The sequence below is a fragment of the Agelaius tricolor genome, unplaced genomic scaffold (assembly GCF_023055355.1).
Source record: "Agelaius tricolor isolate 1412-34295 unplaced genomic scaffold, bAgeTri1.0.p SCAF_1, whole genome shotgun sequence".
NCBI classification, from domain to species: domain Eukaryota; kingdom Metazoa; phylum Chordata; class Aves; order Passeriformes; family Icteridae; genus Agelaius; species Agelaius tricolor.
In genome coordinates, this window is record NW_027269261.1 from 2,961,268 (window position 1) to 2,981,840 (window position 20,573).

The 20,573-nt window shown below is 43.6% G+C and overlaps 2 long non-coding RNA genes across 6 annotated transcripts in view; one reads left to right on the forward strand and one right to left on the reverse strand.

Annotated features, from left to right (window-relative positions):
- Positions 1-1,009: 1,009 nt before the first annotated feature.
- LOC139598555 (uncharacterized) overlaps positions 1,010-20,573 on the reverse strand; it is a 436,125-nt gene continuing 416,561 nt past the window's right edge. For 2 of the 4 annotated variants that reach the window (XR_011681965.1, XR_011681949.1), the window contains 2 exons: positions 19,657-19,724; positions 1,010-6,058 (listed from right to left, as the gene is read on the reverse strand). This is a non-coding gene — a long non-coding RNA (uncharacterized lncRNA). Of the gene's footprint in view, positions 6,059-13,311; positions 17,736-19,656; positions 19,725-20,573 lie in introns of all 4 variants that reach the window. The other 2 variants (XR_011681953.1, XR_011681960.1) reach the window with 2 other exon arrangements.
- LOC139598653 (uncharacterized) lies at positions 12,225-14,087 on the forward strand. 2 transcript variants are annotated; one of them, XR_011681985.1, is made up of 4 exons: positions 12,225-12,293; positions 12,908-13,017; positions 13,649-13,703; positions 14,019-14,087. It is a non-coding gene; the product is annotated as an uncharacterized lncRNA (long non-coding RNA). The 2 variants fall into 2 exon arrangements; XR_011681981.1 differs by lacking the exon at positions 12,225-12,293 and having other exon boundaries at positions 12,676-13,017.

Here is a 20,573-nt window from a genome sequence, read left to right on the forward strand (position 1 = left end):
AATGATGATCTCCTGGGGCAGCTGCAATAAACAATGCTGCCAGCTAAGAATGGTGCCTTTGATGGCTCTGCAGGCGAGAGCTCAGCCATCTCTCAGCTGCTGAACCCCAGCTCGCTGCCCTCCCAGGCTGTGCCAGCTGCTCCTGCAACGCTTCAGGGGCTGCTCTTCCTCTCAGCTCATCCCTCCTTGCTCCTCCTCAGCACTGCAGCCCTGCAAGGCTGGCAGGATCTCAGCAAGCCCTGTGCAGGTAAGGGATGCTGTCACCCAGCACATGCTGCTCTAGTGGCCTCTGGCTTCTCCCACAGTGCCTGGGAGAAGTTGCTGCTGCCTGCTCAGCTGTGCACATGTTGGTATCTACTGGGCTGGGGAGTTCCTCACCAACACCCCAGTAAATCGGGGGGACTTGCTGATGAGCATGAGGGAATACCCCAAGTTCATTTGCATCTTGTGGGCTGGAGACCTTGCCCCTGCCATTCCCCTCCTTGTGGACATGTGATGCTGATCCCCAGCATATCTGCATCTATGCATGTTTTTAGGATAAAACCAGGAAGCACAACTCCATCTTGTTGTGCAAGCCACATCATTGTCAGAAGGCACTGTCAGGGCAGATGCACATCTTCTGTGCTGGTACAAACATTGCTTCTTCCCTATCTCCTCTTCAGGGGACAGAGTTCAGAATGAGCCCTTTTGTGTTTGTGTCCAGTGCTCTGGGATGGACCTGGAAGCTTTTGCTTTTCCCTGTCAGGAAGCACAGGTTTAATGGATGGAACACACCAGAATTGCTTAATGAGTGCTCAGTGAATATTAATAAAAGTTTGGACGTGACTTAGGCTACAATGGCTGAGAAGTTTGAAAGCTTTGGTTCAAGATTACAGGAGGCTGTGAGAAAATATGGTATCCAGCAGCTAGCATATAGTGTGGATATTTCACTATCCAGGGATCTCTAATTACTAATAATGTACAGGAACAGTATGATATGTCCTTACAATTGCAGAATCCTTTTCAAAGATAATCTTTAATAGTTTATTTGACAACCTGTAAAATTATAGAAAATTATTAGTCTGGGGAATTACAAAATTCCCCATAGTACAGTCAAACAATAAAATTATAATTACCTGTGGGTAATTGAAATTTAACTGTTTTTTTATTGTATATTACACATCAATAGCAACATAAGTTCAAGAGTGTCCCCCTCCCCTCCCTTTTCTTTTCCCTACAGAAGTGGGGAAAATGGACAACCCTGCTGGTATCTTGTGAGCCCTTGTCACAGAACAGAGCTTGAACAATTTCGATTAAAGCAGTATGTTCGAGACTGTCATTAGACCTGCATTAAATTACATATCTGGAATGTTAAAAATAAAGAGTACTGAAGCTTATTCACAGCTGCCTGTGGTAAAGTATGTAGTCAAGGTTTTTATTATCTTTGAAGTTCTTATTTTTCTCTTTTCTAAAACTTATTGTTTCATCAAACAAATACCTAGCACATTTAAGAACAGTGTGAGCACATGAGCAGAATTGCTGGAGCTGGATAAAGCATTAGCATGTTTCCATTCTGTGCTCAGTTGTATTGTTTAGTGCTAACAATGGTAATTTATCAATTATACAGGAGGGAACAAAGCCCCTCACTGTCTCACAGCTCCAGAAGTACCTGGTACAGGGCCCAAAGCTGGAGACCCTCTCAGAGCTCAGAGGGCACCATTTACCATGAGCATTTGCCTTGTCCCCTTGCAGTGACCCCAGGGAGGCTGCTCAGTACTCAGCTCCAAGACTTACATGGCTTTTTTCCTAAACCTGGAAAATTATAACCTTTTTCCTTTTTTCTTTCTGACCCAGGGACCTTGATAATGAGACACCACAGACTGTTCTTGTCTAGTCAGTGAGATCATCCAGTCCCTCTTGTCATGTAATTTGTGGTGGCTTTACAGACTTTGATGCCAATCTGAAGGACAAACCCCAAGCTTTTGGATGCTGCTCAGCCAGGACAAACCCCAAAACATGGTATGTTTGACAGTTACTTGTCTGTACAGCTTTGTTACACACTGCTGAGATGCACAAAATCCTCTATAGAAGAATCAGACTGGCTACTTCCATTTGATTCTGTAAAGTGCTTTGTGATCACAATGTGAATATAACAGCACAAGTAAAAATATCTCTGTTTTATTAAGAGTTTCAGTTAAAGTGTTTAATACCCAGATTTTATCATGAGAGAGCATCACAAAGACTGAGTACAACGTAATGGCAAGCCAGGTATTGTTATGATTATCATTACTATTATTTATATATGATCACTGAAGTACTAAGTGAAAACTGGGAAATGGAGTTCTTGAGTCCCACAGAGCTCATAGTAACAGCTGTTTTTGGAGGATGCAACAATAGCAGACCAGCTCTGCTTCATGGAACAATTAATGGTGCATACAGCCCAGTCTGGAAATCCCTGATCCCGAATGGGTTTTCCCATTTTCAAAAATCAAAGAGGGTAAAATTTCACTTGGATCTCCTGCCTTTTTTTATTGTGGTGCCTCTTACTCTTCCCATTGCCTCTTTTCTCTGCCTGTTGGTGTGAAGGGCACCCCTGCACATTAGAACTGTGCTGTGTCTGTTTATCCAGCAAAGCAGCTGGAAACTCCTCATCCAGGTGGCATCTGAATGCCTTTGCAAGGGAGAGATACTCTGCCTTCCTCACTTGCCCTTCCCATCAGAGACTTTTACGTGTCTTGGCCTCCTAAAAGCTAAAGTGGAGCTTTTGATTGAGATTTAAACTGAGTGTAAACCTTTGAAAAGCAGAAAGCCCAGGAGGGGCTGTATCACCAGAGCAGTTAATGGGCTGAGCTGAGCAGGGCAGAGGCAGGACTGGCCCAAACCCCAAACTAAAGAGCTGTGACCCTGTGTGACACACAGAGCTCTGTTTGGCTTTGGCTGTTCCCTAATCCTGACCCTTGACCAACACCTGAAGGCTACAGGAAAGTTTTCCTCCATCCTTATCTTAGCTATCATTCCCTGGCAGATTCCAGCTGCTGAGCTCAACACCAAAAAAAAAAAAAAGAAGCTGGGGAGTTGTTTTCCACTAGGATTTATATAGATGGGATGCTTGGAAGTTAAATCTTCCAACCACCACAGTGCACCATAGTGTAAGACAAAGAGCAGGAGATAAATTTTCCTGCCTTTGAAATTCCTGCTCATGTCACTCTCTGAGCAAATTTTTACCATTTTGACACTGGTGAGAAGAGCTATTCCAATGTGAGCCTCTTTCTCTGCGCTGCAGTGCAGGGATGAAACTAAGGATGAGCAATTGGAGCCCTGTCAGGATTACACCCAGGTCAGATTTTTCATTCTGCTAAAAGATGCTTTTTTTGACATGGGAATCAGGAAAATACATTGATGCAATGTGTTGAAAGGGACCAAAAGGTTGTTATTTGCTCCCACCAATACAGAGAGACACAACCCTCCTGTGAAATGAAAATATTTTCCAGTGAAAACACAAAATTTGACACTGAGTGCAACATAATGGGAGGGCCCAAGGGGGGCTTTGGGGAGCTCCTCAGGGAGAGGAGGCTTTCCATGGGCTCTTTTACTCCTGTCTGTAGGGTGAGCTCACAAATGTTTGGGTAGAGAAGGCAGCACGCATCCAGATTTTAAAAGAAATAAAACAAAAGGGATTGGCTATTTTTCTTTCTCATGGATGAGGTTATAAGGTTAATAAAAGAGTTAATCCCAGCCTGCTCTGCAAAAGGGAACAGCTCACATTTGTGAGACTTCAAAAGGCTTCAGAGTGTCTGTGTATGGATGTTGTTATTTCCTGTCAGGGCTATCCCAAGAAGATGGGGGCTGGGAGCTGATTTTTTGGAAGAAGAGTTTGGCATTTAACTAAATCAGTTGGAGTGAAAACAAAAAGGTTAGTATAAAATTATTTTGAGAGTAAACTCCAATTCAATAAAATTCTGGGTATTTTTTTCTTTCGTTTTTTTCTGCCCCTGTGAAAATCTAAAATTAAAACTTACTACAGAGCAGTGGAGGCTGACCAGAGCATTTCAACCAGATGGCCCAGAGAATCTGGTTGGGTTTTTCTTGTTGTTTTTTTAAAAATCATCACATGACTTTAATTTTTAAATATGTTAATGGTTTCAAAGGAAAAAAAAAAAAGTCAATTTAGAAAACATTCAGAAAATTAAAAGAAAAAAAAAAAAAGGAAGTATAGTAGGGAGAAGAATATTATCATTTTACTGAATGGTTTGGTGGAAACATAGAAGACCTGGAGAGCATTCTGCCTGACAAACAATATCTTGTATTCAGACAGGGGAAATGTGGCCCAAGCTCTCTTGCTGAGTCTTTACTCAGCAGACAAACACGTTACCAGGGGTGCTGCTGCCCTTTTTTAGAAGCGCAGTTTTTGGCACTCGCAGTTTTCAGGGATTCACTCCCCCTGCTCCATGGTGCAGCAGGGGTGGGAGCATGCCAGGCCAGAGCCATGGCACAGAGTGCTGAGTTACAGCACTCAGCTCTTCTCCTTGTGGGGTGTCCTCCCTGGTGCAGGACACACCTGAGCTCTGGCCCTGTGCCTGTGCAGCAGGGCTGGGACTCTCCTGCTCCCCAGGCAGCTCTGCCTCAGCCCAGCTGCTACAGCACCAAGCAGTGATTTACAAGGAGAGCTGGGTGTCCATTTGCTCCCCAGCATTGAGGGAATGATTATTGCACAGCATAGAAAATTACCTCAGGCCTTGTCAGGCTTTTCTGGAGAAATAAATAAGCCTGGGTTCCTTATACCCTTCCCTGGCTTGGTGTCCCCCTGCACAGCTGAGAGTCCATGCTCAGACACAGAGTAAATGTTACAGTCGATATCCCTCAGCAGAGAAACTGCACTGCAATTTCTTTTTTCTACCTTTTTTTCCTCTTGCACGAGGCTCCTGTGCTACCAGCTAACCATTTCCTATAAGAAAATGGCATTGTGTTAAAGTTATATAGTGTATCATATTAAATTTTATAACAGTGCTTTGTGTTTTGAAAAGACTTTGGGGGGAAACAGCATCAATCAGGGAACCACATTTGATAGACTTGGAAGGGGCCTCCTGGGTCATTTTGTCCAAGACCTCTATGAAGCAGGAAAGCTTCTGCAAAATACCTTTCCCATAAATGTATCTAACCTTTCCTTAAAGACACTGAGTGATGGTGCCATAAATACCTCAAGCAGCTAAACCAGTCTGATTGACCTTACGATCACAAAGTGTCTTCTAATACTGTAGAGAAGGTACAATTTTCCATTCTTCCAGCTGCAGCTAAGCAAGAAAAAAGGGCAAATACACAGTAATGGCCAACAATACAGACTGTGCAAACAGTTTTACTTTCACTTTACTGCCATCACCTACCATAAATCTGGATGTACCCACTGATACTTGGTTTCCCAGTGTAGTGTCTGTGATCCTTGTAGTATCCATCTCACTTTGACTTTTGGAGAGCCACCATTACAGAGTGTGGAAATAAGGAAGATGGACTAGCAGCACTTTCTGATTCAGGAAGCTATTTGAAACCTGATGCTGTGTAGTTAAAGTATTTATTTCTTTTCTCTATTTATTAGAATTTGTGAGGTGTTTCTTGTCAGGACCATGGGAGTAGGGGAAGCACAGGGCTTTTTACAGCTCTGTCAGAGTGTCAAAGAATAATTTTTATTCTCCCCCAATAATTGTGTACATTGAAAAATAAATACCTGGTAGTTTAGCTGCTTGTTGCTGCAATAGCAGTGCCTTGTGTGCTGCTCTGCCTTCATTTTCTCAGTGAGTAGTAGAAGAAGTGTCATTTTGGGTAGGTGTGTTATTCAATCACAGACACTCATTGCTGAGAGCTTCCTGAGCTGTACATAAACTATCTTTGGCTTGGATTTTTTTTGTCTTTTTTTTTGTATGTGTGGTTGGTTTTGCTTTGTTTTCTTTTGGTTTTTTTTGCAAGCACCAAAACAAGGTGACAGAGCTGAAGGCCAGTTGTTCAACCACCTCTTTTCATCAGGCTTCCCACAGCTGTACTTCTCCCACACACAGGACTGCTGCAAAATGGGGCAGGAAGACAAGGCCTAGGAACAAAAGACACAGAGAAGATAATTTAGAAAGAATGTGGTGATGCTGGGTTAAAAGAAAAGTCAGTGACTCTGCATGTCCCTGCCCACACGGTTTTGCTGTGTCTCCTTCATGCCTTGTGCCAGTTCAGACTCACCGGTGGGTCTCAGCTCAGTGCTCATCATTTCATCAAGGCCTTAAATAAGCCCCAAAAATTACAGAATTTTTTAAGGACTTTTCTATAGAGTTAAATAAATTTAAAAGTTAACTTTTAAGGACTTTTCTATAGAGTTAAATAAATTAAAAAGTTAACTTGCCATCCTTTCTCTGATGTGCAAAGTTATAAAATATTTGTCTAGTAATTAGTCACATAGAAATATGTGAAAATACACCAGAAAAACTCCTCATCCAGTTGTTAAGGGCAGAGGCTGCTGACCATTCAACCTGATAGTATAGAACTGTAAAACTGTTCTATATGCCAAAAAAAATACACATACTGACAGAGCTTTTGTTTATTGTTTATATTCTCTTCAGACACTTCTTCCCATGGCATCACCAAATCAGGCTTCCCTTATCACCACAGAGTCAAGACAGCCCCAGCTCACCTCTCATTCTGCTCCTGTCTGAAATTCCAGCTGGAAGAGCAGCCTTTCCCTGCTTGAGTGAGTTGAACCCCCTCAGCATTTATTTATTTTTATGGGATCCTGGTACTCCAATCCACATGACAAAATCAGATCCTCCTGCTTCCTGCTGACCTGCTCCAGCCCCTCGTATTCCCCATTTTCCTCTCAGTGCCCTCCATTCCCTACATTGTAAATACTTGTTGGAGGGAAAGAGAAGCATAATTTATTCTTTTATGTTGGAAAGGAAATGAAAGCAAAGAGGGCTTTTTTTTTTTTTGTTCTTTTATTGTTGTTGTTGTTATTATTAAGAAAGGGCTTGTTTAGGGTTTTTTTTTCAGGACAGACAAGTTCTAACCTGTACATGTGTGTGCTCTAAGGTACTCCTGAAAATAAAAACCACATTTGCATCACATATGCTTAAAATAAAAAGAAATTACATATCATAGAGGTTTTCTGATCCTGTTCAGTGCACAAATGCCAATATGGGGTTCTATCTCGCAATCCATTTTGATATTTACAACAGAACATGGCATATCATTTAATTTAAATTTGCAGCATGCTCAGTGTAATTAATGCTGTGCAGTGCCTAGAAAATCCTGATTTCTTAATGTGATACAATGCCTGCATGCTGAGAGCTTTTTTTTCAAATTACTGTATCATTTTGGAGCATTAATGGGGAGGCACTGCCATTAAACAGGGAAAAAAGAGTCAAGGCCACTTGGTCTTTATGAAACTTCTGTGCAGCTCCCCAAAATATGATGCAAAGTACAGGTTTGTTTTAGAAGAGGGGGAGAGTCAGAGATTTAATTTTCCCTTGACACAGCATGATGCCTGAATAGCCAGACAGCTATTCCTAAATTATGTGCATTTCATTCCTAGGAGCTGCGAGCATTTTGAATGGGCTGTTGTTAAATACAGTACACAAGCATAAATACTCCAGGGAACAGCTAGCTGAAATTTTGGCATGAGCAGAAATCTGATGTAGTATCTGAGCATGTAATAATAATGCATATTGATTTGTTGGGAATGCTAGGAGAGGGGTTTGGTATTCTGGGATGAGAACTGTTAAACTTGGGAACATCTTGGGTGATTATAATATGCTGTGATATTTGTATGCTGTGGGCTTGGCAGGGACAGAGAGGTTCACATGAAGATTTAGACTTGGAGACTGGCAAGGTTCTTAATTTTGGAACCAAACACAAAAAACTGAGTGCATGGCAAAGATATTTATATATATTATATATAAATGAAGCCTGGAGAAATGGGGACCAGAAAGGGGATGTGTTTAGCAAGAAGGGTTGTGATCAAATGCCCTTCAAGGTCAGGAGCTTTACTGCCATGGCTGCCTTGAGCTTGGGTGTGAGTTTATGTGCTTTGGGGGGCAGTTGTGTGTTTGATTGGTACCAAAAGAAGAGGGGAAAAAAACCCCAAACAACATCCCCTTATCATTTTGCAAGGTATCAGTTTCTACTGGACTCTACTATAAAAGCACTTCTTATAGACCTGTTGATAGCAAAACAAATTCTTCAAGTCCTCTAAATAAATCTGTTTCTATACATAATGCTTCAACTTCTCTGTTCTCATCTGACACCTGACAAGTCCACCTTAAGAGTAATTGGTCCTGCTTTGAACCTCTGCAAGCACAGTGGGAGGAGGGTGGGCACTTTATTGACTTGGATTGATTTTGGTAGGAAGCACATGAGACAGGCTTGGTATGCGATGTCGCACCTGGGATACATCACACTCCTCAGGAACATCTGCAGGCCACGAGCAGCGCTCAAGAGGATGTGGAGGAGGCCCTCAAACAACCCCATCCCACCAAGTGGGACTGCTCTGCGTGGTCACCTCAAAGAGAGGCACCAGCTGGGACTAAGTTCATCAGCCAGGTGGGAATTTCAGGGCGTGGTGCCATGGCTCTTGCGGTGGAAGCCATCCCAAGCCACGGGCTGTCTCCACAGGCAGGAACCAAAGGGTTATCCCAATGCAGGTTGGCCAGCATGTTGATTCTTCCCACTGTGGTGTCAGGCCTCAAGAAGGGCTGTTGGGATGAGGAGTTGGACATTTCCATGCCTGGAACTCTGTTTTCCAGTGCTCTGGTTATTTGAGAGTGTTACAGGGCAGTGAAAGGATTTGCAAACCGGCTGCTTGGTTTGTGACAAAAAAAGTGTCATTGATATTAATAGCTCTGAGCTCCAGTACAGACCTAAAAAAAACCCAGGGAAATGGCAGAACAAAAGGAGACAGAAACAAGATGGCACTGAGGGTCTCCTCAGCAGGGATGCTGATTAAGACGTGAGGAGGGGGCTGTCCCGCCCGCGTGCGGGTTTGGCTGGGGAAATCTCCCTCCTCCCCCTGTCTCGCCTCCCTCATCCATAATGAGGGAAGGAATAACTTTGCAGCACACTTTGCATTGGCATTGCATGCTAACTTCATTACTGTTTGCAACAGCCTGTGCAATCCTCAGAGGAAAGGAATAATAACAAAGAAAAAAAATGATAATTACCAAGCACATAGTTTTCATCTATAATCTTCATTTCAGGATTCACTCTTCCTGATGTCAATATTTTATAATGGAAGAATGAGATATGCTAAGTTTCTGTTTGATGGAAGTAAATTCAGATTTAATATTGCCGAGGAGCTGAATTTTTAATAGAGCAGAGCAGTTTGCAGCCATTGCAGCCCCTGTTTGCAGCTCCTGCCGCTCCTTTGTACCGGCTCAGCAACGTTCCCATGACCAGGCAGAAAAATGGGAAGAAGCTGCTCTGGATCTGCAGTGGGGTGACAGTACTTTGTCACTTAGCTCTGTCACGATAATTGGGAGCGTCACACAATGAAGCGATATGACACACCCCCAGTAAATGAAGAGTTTTCAAAGTGATGTACAGCCCCTGTCAGCTGCCAAAGCTTTTGTTTGCTCACGGAGCCGGGCGGCATTTCCAGGAGGAAAACCGCACTGGAGAGGCACCCTTGGAAAGTTTGTTGGGAATTGATTTCCCCTGTGTTTTTGTAAAATGGAATAGATCCTATGAACAGGAGAATACCCCCTTTTATCACACACTCCCAGCTTCCAACCTGCTGAGGACTTTCCACAAACTCTTTAGGAATTTACCTCTTTTTGTTAAATTGGGTTGGATCTCATTAATAAAAGAATGGTATAATGGAAAAGAGTTTCTAAAATTATACTGTAACCTAGAATTGCAGGATTCAGCTTTCTCTGCCTGAAGAAAAAAATTCTGAAGCATTAAACTTACTTTATCAAGCATTGCACCTGACATGCTCTCATAAATTTTACATACATTTTAACTTATTTTAATATTATGCAGGCTTGGTTTAAAATATTCCCATGAAGTACCTAAAATGAAGCTGCTCAGCCATAAATTAGAGCTAAAAAAATACTTGTCCGTCCCCCCCCCCAACTCCATCAATATTTCTTTACTTAAAATCATGTGTTGTATGTAAGTTAAATTTTCCCTTGCTGAGATACTTTGTATATCTTAATAGGAACTACCACAGGCCCTAGGAGCTGTATTTCTGTAGGGTTACATTTACCTTTTTTTTTGCTTTTTTAGAGGTGTCTTACCTAAAAGCAGCCAGCAGTAACCCTTTGCATGCCACAGTACAGTTAGGGCCAGGGTCCACAATTAAACATGAGGCCAAATATATATAATATATGTGTGTGTGCATGTGTGTGTATATATCTGTATGTATATCTGTGTGTGTGTGCATATATAGATATAAATACACATTTATATCACAGAATCACAGAATGGTTTGGGTTGGAAAGGACCTTAAAGCTCATCTCAAACCTGGGCAGGGACACCTTCCACTGTCCCAGGCTTCTCCAAGGCCTGCCCAACCTGGCCTTGGACACTTCCAGGGATGGCAGCCACAGCTTTCTCTGGGCCACCTGTGCCAGGACCTGCTCACCCTCACAGGGAAGATTTTTTTTTCCTAATAGCCAATTTAAACCTCCTCTCCATTTGGAACCATTCCCCCTTGTCCTGTCACACCAGGCCCTTGGAGTCTGTGTCCCATTGCAGGTTCCCTTCAGGAACTGGAAGGCCACAATTAGGTGACTCCAGAGCCTTCCCTTTTCCAGGCTGGACAACCCCAGTTCTCTCAGCTTTTCCTCATGGGAGTGCTCCACCCCTCTAACCATCTTGCTGGCCTTCACATGAAGGCCACCCCTCTAACCATCTTGCTGGCCTTTAAAGAAAAACTTTATATATATATATATATATATATATAAAGTTTTTCTCCAGGAGCAGCCCTGTAGCAGCCCCGCTGGTTGGATGGGGACCGACGGAAGCTTCCTGGTGCAGGTACACCCATGACAGCTCCTCACAAAGCTCCATTTGTGCCCCGATTTCTGAGGCTATTTCAAAGCCCAGGCTAAATTACACAAACATTTGGCCATAGACATAACAGGCTTGCTCTGCAGTGCTGTCAGCTCCCTGCCTCCCAGCCCCAGCACTCCCTGCATGTGTCTGTCAGGCCATACTTGGGCAGCGCCGCAGCGTGCGCCGTGTCCCAGACACTGGAGTGATTATGTCTGGGTGCTCCTTATCTGATGGAAAAGCCGGCAGTGCTGCACATCTGTGCTCCGAGGCTCCGCTGCTGCAGTGCCACGCCAGTATTTATTTTGCTTCTGCAAGTTAGTTTTCCTTGAGAAGCAGCAGGGGCCTTCTTCAATGAACTGAAAAATGTGTATTGTATGAAAGTCTGTGGAGGGTGTGCACCATAGTTCAGTGGGCAAATGTGAACCCAGGGGATGACATTTCATTTAAACATTTGGTTTACATCTTTACATGCCAAAAATATTAATGTCTTGACTTTAGCAAACCGAATCCAGCACTTTTTTCTTTTTCCCCTTAAATGAAGTAATTATAGCCAAAACACTCTGTGGGTGTTTGTTCTTCCTTCTCAAAGGTGGAGTTTCACACACGAACATTTGGTTTCAGGGCTGGAATTGTCAGTAGCTGCTCGCTTGACACTTCCCCGTTCGTTTGTGTTGGAAAGCACCAGGAGTTTCTTTCCTTGTGTTTATTGTGTTACCCTCAGCCCTTTGATTGGGACATCTCGGATAACAGCAAAGTCTAGCTCAGCGCCTGTTCGCTATTTAAAAAAAAGTGAAGAACATGGTTTCTATCAAAGGATCTACAAAGAGAGTTAATGTAATTGAGAAGCAGAAGGGCATTTATGGAAGTGCATCTGAATGTCCTCTTCACATGTAATTGCATCAGGAATTCTACATTAACATGCAAGTGCTGTCCAAAGGGAGGAAAAAAAAAAAAAGCTTATTTTTAGGTAGAAGCCCTCAGTGGGCAGTAAATTACCCATAATCTCCCCCAAACTAGCAATTAGCCCTGTTTGCTGACTACCTGAATTGTTTCACAGTAGTTCAGCACAGTCTTACCAGTTATCACCATACTTATAATCAGAGATTCTGTGAATGATTCCCGCAGCTCCACATACTGCCTGCCTAAGGTCAGCCATAATAACAAATACATTTTATTTGCTTCTTTTGGCCCTTTGGAGCTGTTTTCTCAGGCTGCAATATGTGAGGAGAGCTGGTGCTGCCCTGCTGCTCAAATGGCAAGAATGTGAACAGAGAAAGCAATTCAGAGGGGTAGGTGTGCTTTGGTATTAGTTAATATTCATCTGCTTGTGTTATTTGTTATTTATTCCCTTACAGCAGCCAGTGCTACTCAGAGAGGGTGAACATGCTCCCTACTGCTGGGGTTTGCTCTTCAGAAGTTCTGACACTGAAACACATTTTTCAACATGAGCCTGCCACTGATGAGTGGAAAACTGGAAAGTATGGAAACAAAAACCTATGGAATTTTTTTCCTTAAGGCGGCTGAGCAGTTTTCATATCCCCAAATACCCATGGTTTGCCAAAATAGTAACTGAGCTTGGAAAACAGTAACTACGTTGCCAACTTCAGCAGTAGAAACAATCATGGGCCTACACATGCCCACAAATACAAGCACACACTCCTAGGAGCAGCATCAGGCTTAAAGAAAGAAAACCAAGGGGAAATGGAGCTGATAAAGTATTTGAAAGAGAAAACAGGAATGTTTGGACCCTGAGCACTAAAGGTATATTTTTAAGTACGGTGCACACCTTTGTGAGTAATGCTTTACTTTGCATATTATTTCTCAGGCAATATCCAACTAAATCAACATAGTGGCACCATGTAATAAAGCCCATTTTCAGTGCTGGTTCTGTGTCACATTACAGAGACATGGAGCTGTATTCCTGCCTCTGATCTGAGGACTAGAACTGAGGAATGAAGGAGATGGAACAGGAATTCATGCTGAAGAGGAACAACTAAAGAGTGGTTCTCCTTCGTAAGTGCACTCTAGGAAGCAGGAAATGGAAAGATTGCCTTTGCCTGGCTCTGTTTAAAATGTTTCAGCTTCTTGTTTCACAATCAGGAACATCAGCTCTGTGAGCAAACTGCCTACAAAACTACCACTACAAACTTCTGACCAGTTCTTCAAAAGAAGAACATTCCTGTTTTCCAGAAAAAACCCCAAAACCTTGGGGTTGAACACTTTCCACGCTTACCACTCAGGCCTTGACTAAGGAAAGTACAAATAAACTGGTCCTGAATTAAAGTCATCCTCGTTGTGAGCACATACCTGGCCAAGGCAGGCAAAAGCAGATTGATGACCCAACAAAGTTCACCTTGTTTTCTGAGTTGAAAGCTCACGCTGTTCCCTGGCAGAGCAGGCATGTCAGGCCTGCAATAACCACTTGCTACCTTGCTTCAGTCAGCATTAAACCAAGTACAATATTAACATCTTGGGGAAAATCCAGCTGGAAATGGCTTTCTGGGGGGGAAAAAAGGAAAGGGAGGTGACTGACTAGCACACCCTGTCTTTGTTTACTTATTGATTTCACAGCAATCTTAAGGAACTTGAAATTTCTTCTGTCACCTGAAAACGTTTTATTTCCAATGTTTTCATTAAAATGCAGAGTTGAATTCCTGTCCAGAAAGAAGTGGCAAAGAACAGCTGGGCTTCACCTGAAGGTAAATAAATCACCTGGTCTGGCAGAGGTTGGTCTTTCTGCTTGGTTTTACTTTGCAGGAGCTGTTTGTGGGCACATCTTCCTGTGCTCAGTGCAGTGAGTGGCGCTGCTGGGACAGAGCTATTGCTCCTGTGGCACCTGAATGGTCAGAGCATCCCCTAACTGGGATTCAGAGCAGCCCCACTGACTTGGATGTGGGGCAATTGTGTTTGTGCCTCAGGGGGATGAGGTTGGCACACAAGACCTGAACTTCAAAAATTTGCTTTAAAAATTTATAATTTGCTCTGATCATTTTTCTAATTTTTCCTTTCTGAAGCACTGGTAAAGTTTGAAGATGATCCCTAATGATGCACAGCACAAGTGCTCTGAAATGCATCTCCTCTGGTGAGTGTACCCTTTAGTGATGATTCACCCTGGAAGCTCACTGGGCACTGAGCACCTCCAGAGTATTTCTGGAAAGAAAGCAAACGATCCAGCCTCTGAACACTGGGCTCTTAAATTACCAAAATATTTATCACTTAATCTGAAGAACACTTTGCCAAAATCCTGGGCTATGGTGAGGGCATTTGGCACTGGATTCATTTCTGATGAAGTTCTAGGATCAGGCTCTAGGCTTGTGAAGCATCTAGGGATGCTTCAATGTAATGCCCTGGCCAGTTCCATCCTGGCCCGCAGCTGCTGGGATCAGGCTCTGCCAAATTCCTGTCACCTTGGGCTTCATTAGCATGTGAAAACAGAGCCCTCTTGGCTTTGTGTCTCCCTGAAAAACCAACCACCCAGCCTCCCTTCGGCCAGGGGAGTGGGGGCACTCGACTTTAAAAGGACAGCGGTTCTTTAGGTGCATTTCTTCTACTGCCGCTCTTAAAAAAGTCACCAGAGTGAAGGTTCCTGTTTGCAGTGCTGGGGAGGAGCTCGGGTAACTGCTCATAAAGGGCCCACGAGCAGCGGCAGATGAGGGACTCAGCAGTGTGAGTAAATATTTTATGGTTAAGCCCTTAACTAAGGATTCTCCATTTTGGAAGAATAAACTCCTGCACTGCCATATGAAATATTTCCTGTGCATTTCAGTGAGCCAGGGGTTGCATTTGCTACCTCCAGCCATTCTGACAGTGAATGAACCAGATCACTTAAAATATTTGCAGAGAGAACTTCTGAACAAATAACACAACTTAAATGGGGAAACTTCCCTAAGTCACATCCATTCAACCAGGGAAAAGAACCAGCCCTATGTAAGCAGTCTGTGAGCACAGCCCCTCCTGTCTGCTTCACAAGTATCATGTCTCAGAGGCAGGAAAAGTTATCCTCCCTCCACAAAAGACTTTGGGAATAATTATGTCTAATGGAAAAAAAAAAAAAAAAAGAAAAATCACAGTCTGTTCATGGACAACGCAAATGGAAGGGGATGGGAAATTTGTGAAGGTCCTAATTAGTTAGAAATTATTCCACTTTTGGAAACACTTTTTGGTTGGCAACACTCATTGAACAATTGTCATTTGATAAGGCTTAAAGTACCTTGGATGTTCTTCAAGCCACACACCATGATTATTACATGTAATTTTTAAATTTCTGACTCACCCATCAATGAAATTCCATGTTAATCCACGCTAAACTCCAAGTACAGTGGAGTAACACTAGGAGCAGAGTGGCTTCAGCTAGGATCAGACACTGCATTTAAAATTGAGGCTCCATGATGGATTTTGAGACTCACCCCAGTTTTATTTACCCCTAGCAGCTCCCCTCTTTGGAAAGCATGAGGAGGATTTAACCTCCTTGGAATTCTGGGGTAAACTGTCCTTGTACAAATTTTGTTCAGGGTCAAGTTTTAGGCAATATTTTGTACTGCAATAACCACATCATGACAGACAACCTTTTCATCAGATAAGAAAAAAAAAAATCTTCTTCTCCAGGTCAGTACAAGGAAGAAACATGACAGAGCTATAAATACAGAGCCCAGAGGTGCCAAAGCTCCTGCATTAAATGCAGTCATTGGCCATGTTTAAATTTTTTCCCAAACATTTCAGGTGTTAAGACAGAGAAGCAAGTAAGTACATACATGGGGGAATGGCAGCAGTGAAGGCAGCTGGTAATGAGCCTCATAATTTCTGTCCATTTTTTCAGACAATTATTTAAAAATATGTAACTGATTAGAGGGATTGAGTTGGGAAATCAGGTACATGGGTGACCTCAGGTTTAGAGGTGGGAGAAGGTGGGAACTGAGGGAGAAGCTTGTCTGGCCACGTTGCCTTTTCCCAGGATGGGCTGAGGAAGATTTTCAGGTGACAACTGGAACATTTTAATCCGTGGTACTAAAAGAAAAGCCCTGGTCACCAAGCAACTGAAGTCAGAGATGTAAATTATACAGTTGATTTCCAGAGGTGGGCAGATACCCCACAGTGCTAAGCAAAGTCCCAGAGAGATGAGTGGTGAGAGGAGGAAAGGATAAACCCCCACATGGTGGCCTCAGCAGTGTAAGGTAAGTTTAATCACTTAAGCAGTGATATTTTAAATCCTGTCTCCAGTGGACAAGCCTTGCTGTGAGGGTGCTGAGGTCTATGTGCACATGATGGTTGGGTGAAACAATTCTAAATGGCTGTCAGAAATTGACATCTGCATTCTTAGAAAAAAAATCTGTACCTACACTTGGAAATGATAAGGATTTGCCAAAGGTTACTATTGGTTAGAAAGAGTTTTTGAAACTCTATCTTTAAAGCTGGGCTTAAACTCAGATTTTCACAGGGTGGAGCTGGATGTTTGTGTGAATATAAGTGGCAAGAATCTGGAGGCTCATCCAACTGGCATGGATGAAGTCGTGGCCAGGTCAGTGCAGCCCAAGGATGGTCCTGATAAGGCAAGAAAGGAAAGGAGATGAAATAAGAAATGCTAATCTGAGGAGTTTCGCTTACTCGCCTTGTCAGAAAACAACACTGAGTATATGCAGCACAAAATTTTATCCAAAAGAATAACTAAAAGATACTTTTCTCCTAAACAAAATGAACTCATTAAAATTAACTCAATGGTTCTGTTTTTCAACCCAAGAAACAAAATTCCTTCGATTTTTTTCCCCTAAGTTCTGCCTTTTTGGGGGGTTGGAATTGGACAATTTTCAAGGTTCCCATCCAGCCCAAACCATTCTATGATTGTATGAAAAAAAGTTTTCAGCTTGTTGGTTCCCCTTCACTCTGAGGGCTCTGGAGGTGCCAGGGATCCTCCTGAGCTCTGAGCAGTTTTACAAACACTCCACAATGGTCACTCACCACAAATGCCACAATAAATGAGCTTCCAGGTTGGCCTGTTCCAGTGAAATAATGGCACCACCCCAATTTTAAGATGACAGCACTACAGCAAAGCTAGAGTTACCAGCCCAAGTGGTAAATTTAGAGTATTATGAAAATATATGCATTTTGAAGTGCTGTGAATTACACCAAATAATCCTGACTATGTCTTTTGCTCTACTAATGAATCAAAGCAGAGCTTTCCACATTATCTGCAATCACCATGGAGAAAATGGGTCTTGGTGTGCATGGTTTCTGTATAAATAGTGCATCTTCAGCACATTCTGAAGGTAAGTAGTGTCTGATTGCATAATAATAACAATAATAAAGAGAGAGCTGTCCAGCCTGCACATGGGCCAATTAAAGGATCAAATGCACAAGGCTGCAGCACTCCTGGCAGGGAGGACTTGCCAGGGAGGTGCCCGGCCCACCAGTGCCCTCACCTCCATCCTGCACCTCCCACCACAGCAAACTGTGGCATTCAGGGAGCTTTGTCCCTGAACCCCTGCATGGAAGTAGGGGAGCGGCACAGTATCCACTATTTTAACAAAATAATTGAAGTTGTGACTGCAGCAGAGGCAAAACTCACCAGTGAAGCTCCAGTGCCTGTTTCACACCATGCCTTAGAGCTGTGCTGGGCAGGATTTCTCCAGCTGCAGGGACCAGACTCAAACCCCACTGCATGCCACAGCTATGGCTGAGAATTCATGGAGAGCTGGAGGAATGTACTTTATGGGGTGGCTGGATCATATGTTTATGGCCTGAAAGAGGAGATCCCAACCCAAGCCACTTTGTTGGTCTCTGATGGTGAGAGGCTGAATATGAACATGATATAATTCATGCTGGGGCATGGATATGAAAAGAGAAGGTGCAGGCTTTGCCTGGGACAGCCCCAGCCTCAGTAGCTGCCTTGCCATTAATTATGGCTAATGGGCTAATAAACACCTTCACATGCAGTGCACTGCACGTTCAGCCTGTAGGAGCCCCCTTGGAGAGATGAGCCAGGAGGACTAAATGTAAAACCCTGGATGCTGGAATTCTGCATTGCTGACAGCATTAGCATTAAAGTTTTAGGGGACCAAGTTTTCTGGATGTCTGCAGACAATAATTCACCCCCAAAAGGACTTCTGAGAGTTGACAGCAATTGATGGGATATTTCCTACACCTTCTGCACAGAAGTGGGTGGTTGTGACCCTACTGGTGTGGTGGGAAGGGTTCCAGGTGGCTGGAAACAACATCTGCACCAGGGTTCCATGGGCAGATCCCAGCCTGGCCACAGGCATCACTAAAGCACTGCTCCAGTGGCCTTTTCTGGAAGATATAGGCACTGGCACTTCAGGAACTGAAGCTGCTCCTCAAGGAACAGCCACTTCCTCTCCTCTCAGCTCTGCAGAAGAGCAAAAGTTCCTGGTTCAGGCCTTGGAAATAACAAGGTGAAAGGGACCCCATTAGAACCTCCCAAAACCAGGATGAGATATTCTCATATGTGATTGGAAAATGGGCAAACACAGCCTGCCTGGACAGGCCCCTCCTCTCAAAGAGCCATGGGAAAGGCTCCTGGGTCACAGGAGAGCTGGGAATTCAACATGAAGTAGCCTGCTGGGATGCTAGGGAAAAACCCTAATCAGCCAAAATGCAGCTAAAGACACTGAGCACACTGAGAAGGCTTTCTGCAGGTGCTTCTGCAGGGTTTTCCTTGTCCCCACAACAGAACCAGGCCCACAGCAGGACAAGCTGCTTCAAAGAGCAGAAGGAAAGCAGCAGCTCCAGGCTCAGGGTGATTGGGGGCTGCCTCAGGCTCAAACCCAAACTGTTTGTGCTGGAAGGAGCTCAGGTTCAGTCCATCGGTGACTCACCTTGCTGGGCACACAGCTCTTTATTTGGAAACCTAAACATAGAACCAGGGCCCAGCTTCAGATAATCAGAATTTTACCCTCTCTAAAAATACCTTCCAAAAAACAAATTATCACCCTGGAACCAATAGTTGGGTTTGGGTTTTTTGTTTTGTTTTGTTTTATTTTTTTGTTTAACCCCAAATTTAATTAATTGACTGAAAAGTTTCTCAGTACCTTTGCCATTAATTAAAAAATAAACATTTTGTGACCCTCTCCTAAGGAAAAACCCAGCGGATGTAGCTCCCCTGCCCTGGACACACTTAGATTTAGCTTGGTTCACTCCCAAAGACCATGATCCAACCAGATATTCAGACACCTGTATAACTTCAACACACTTCTAAGGACTGCTCTGAACTCTGCCAGAAGTAGGGAAAATAAATTTTGCTAAAGCACAACTTTATTTCTTTCAAATCTGATTTTTCTAGAATCTTGACTGCAATGCATCACTTCAAATATTTCCTATTTCCTTCCTCATGCAGAATATTTGAATATTAAGCCAGATATTTTTATATTTCCACAAATTAAATGCACCATGGCTGAAGGTTTGACAGAAGCTCTAATTTGCACATAAAAAGGTGGAACGATTTCAGTTTTGACAGCACAAGCTTTTGATTTGTTAATAAAGGCAATTCTTTCTCAATTGTGAACATACTCCCCAAATAAGACAATGCAGTTTGTAGCAAATAAAAAAAAAACCCAAAACATCTTCCTGGTGTGGAGAATAAACTTTTGATCCAAAGTTAGTATAGGAATTCAGATTTTATAAAAATAAAAGAATGAAACTCACATTCAAGCTTTAGCTGTACCAGAGAAGGGATCAGAGGAAGATCCATGTTCCTGCCACTTTCTCTGTACCTGTTGTTGGAAACATAAGCTACCTTCAGTTTCTTTGGCTGAAGTTCATTGCTAGAAAGTACCTGTGAACAGGGGAAGTACTTTTGGGGTTGGGGAGGTGAGACAGATGTGTGGAAATGGTTTGGGTGAAAAGCACCACAGATTTTCCTGCCATCAAATGCAGCCTAAGAACATCAGGATTTCAGACTCTGGTGACAAAACCCAAGCACCACCAAGTTTGTAAACCAAGAGACAACCAAGGCTAAGAGACAAGAGGCCACATCTTGAGAGTGGCCCCTCTGTGCCCACGTCAAAGCCTCCTCTTCCCTTGAGACACCACAGAGGAGGAGAGAGGGTAGAACTCCAAAGCAGTCTGGGCAGAGTGCTTAAGCACTTTCCATGCTTAAGCATGGAAAAAAAATAAAATTTGGATTTGTGATCTGAGATCAAGCTATTCTAAACTTTTCCCTGTGTGACAGCCAAAAGTGTCAGCATGGAAGCAAAGTTGAAAGTGCCCAGGCTCTGTTTCAGGATATAAAAGGGTAACAAAGCCCCTGCCCATGGGCCTGCCAAGGGCTCGGCTTTTACAAGCTTGGCACGGACTTTGGCCTGGCAGCAGAGGTTGAGTGAAGCTCCTGCAGGAGGTGGGGATCGAGTCCAAACAGCCTGGGGCACAGACCAGCCGGTGCTGGTGGCACAAGTGCCCACTGTGGGGTGCACATAACCCAGACCCCCACCACGAGGGCTCCCGGGTGCCACCTGTGGGCACGGGCAGAGGGAGGAGCCAGCACAGCTCCACATCCCTGGAAAACCCTTCCCGGGCTCTGGGCAGCGCTGGAGCCCCTGGGCACGGAGGGCACTGGGCGGTGC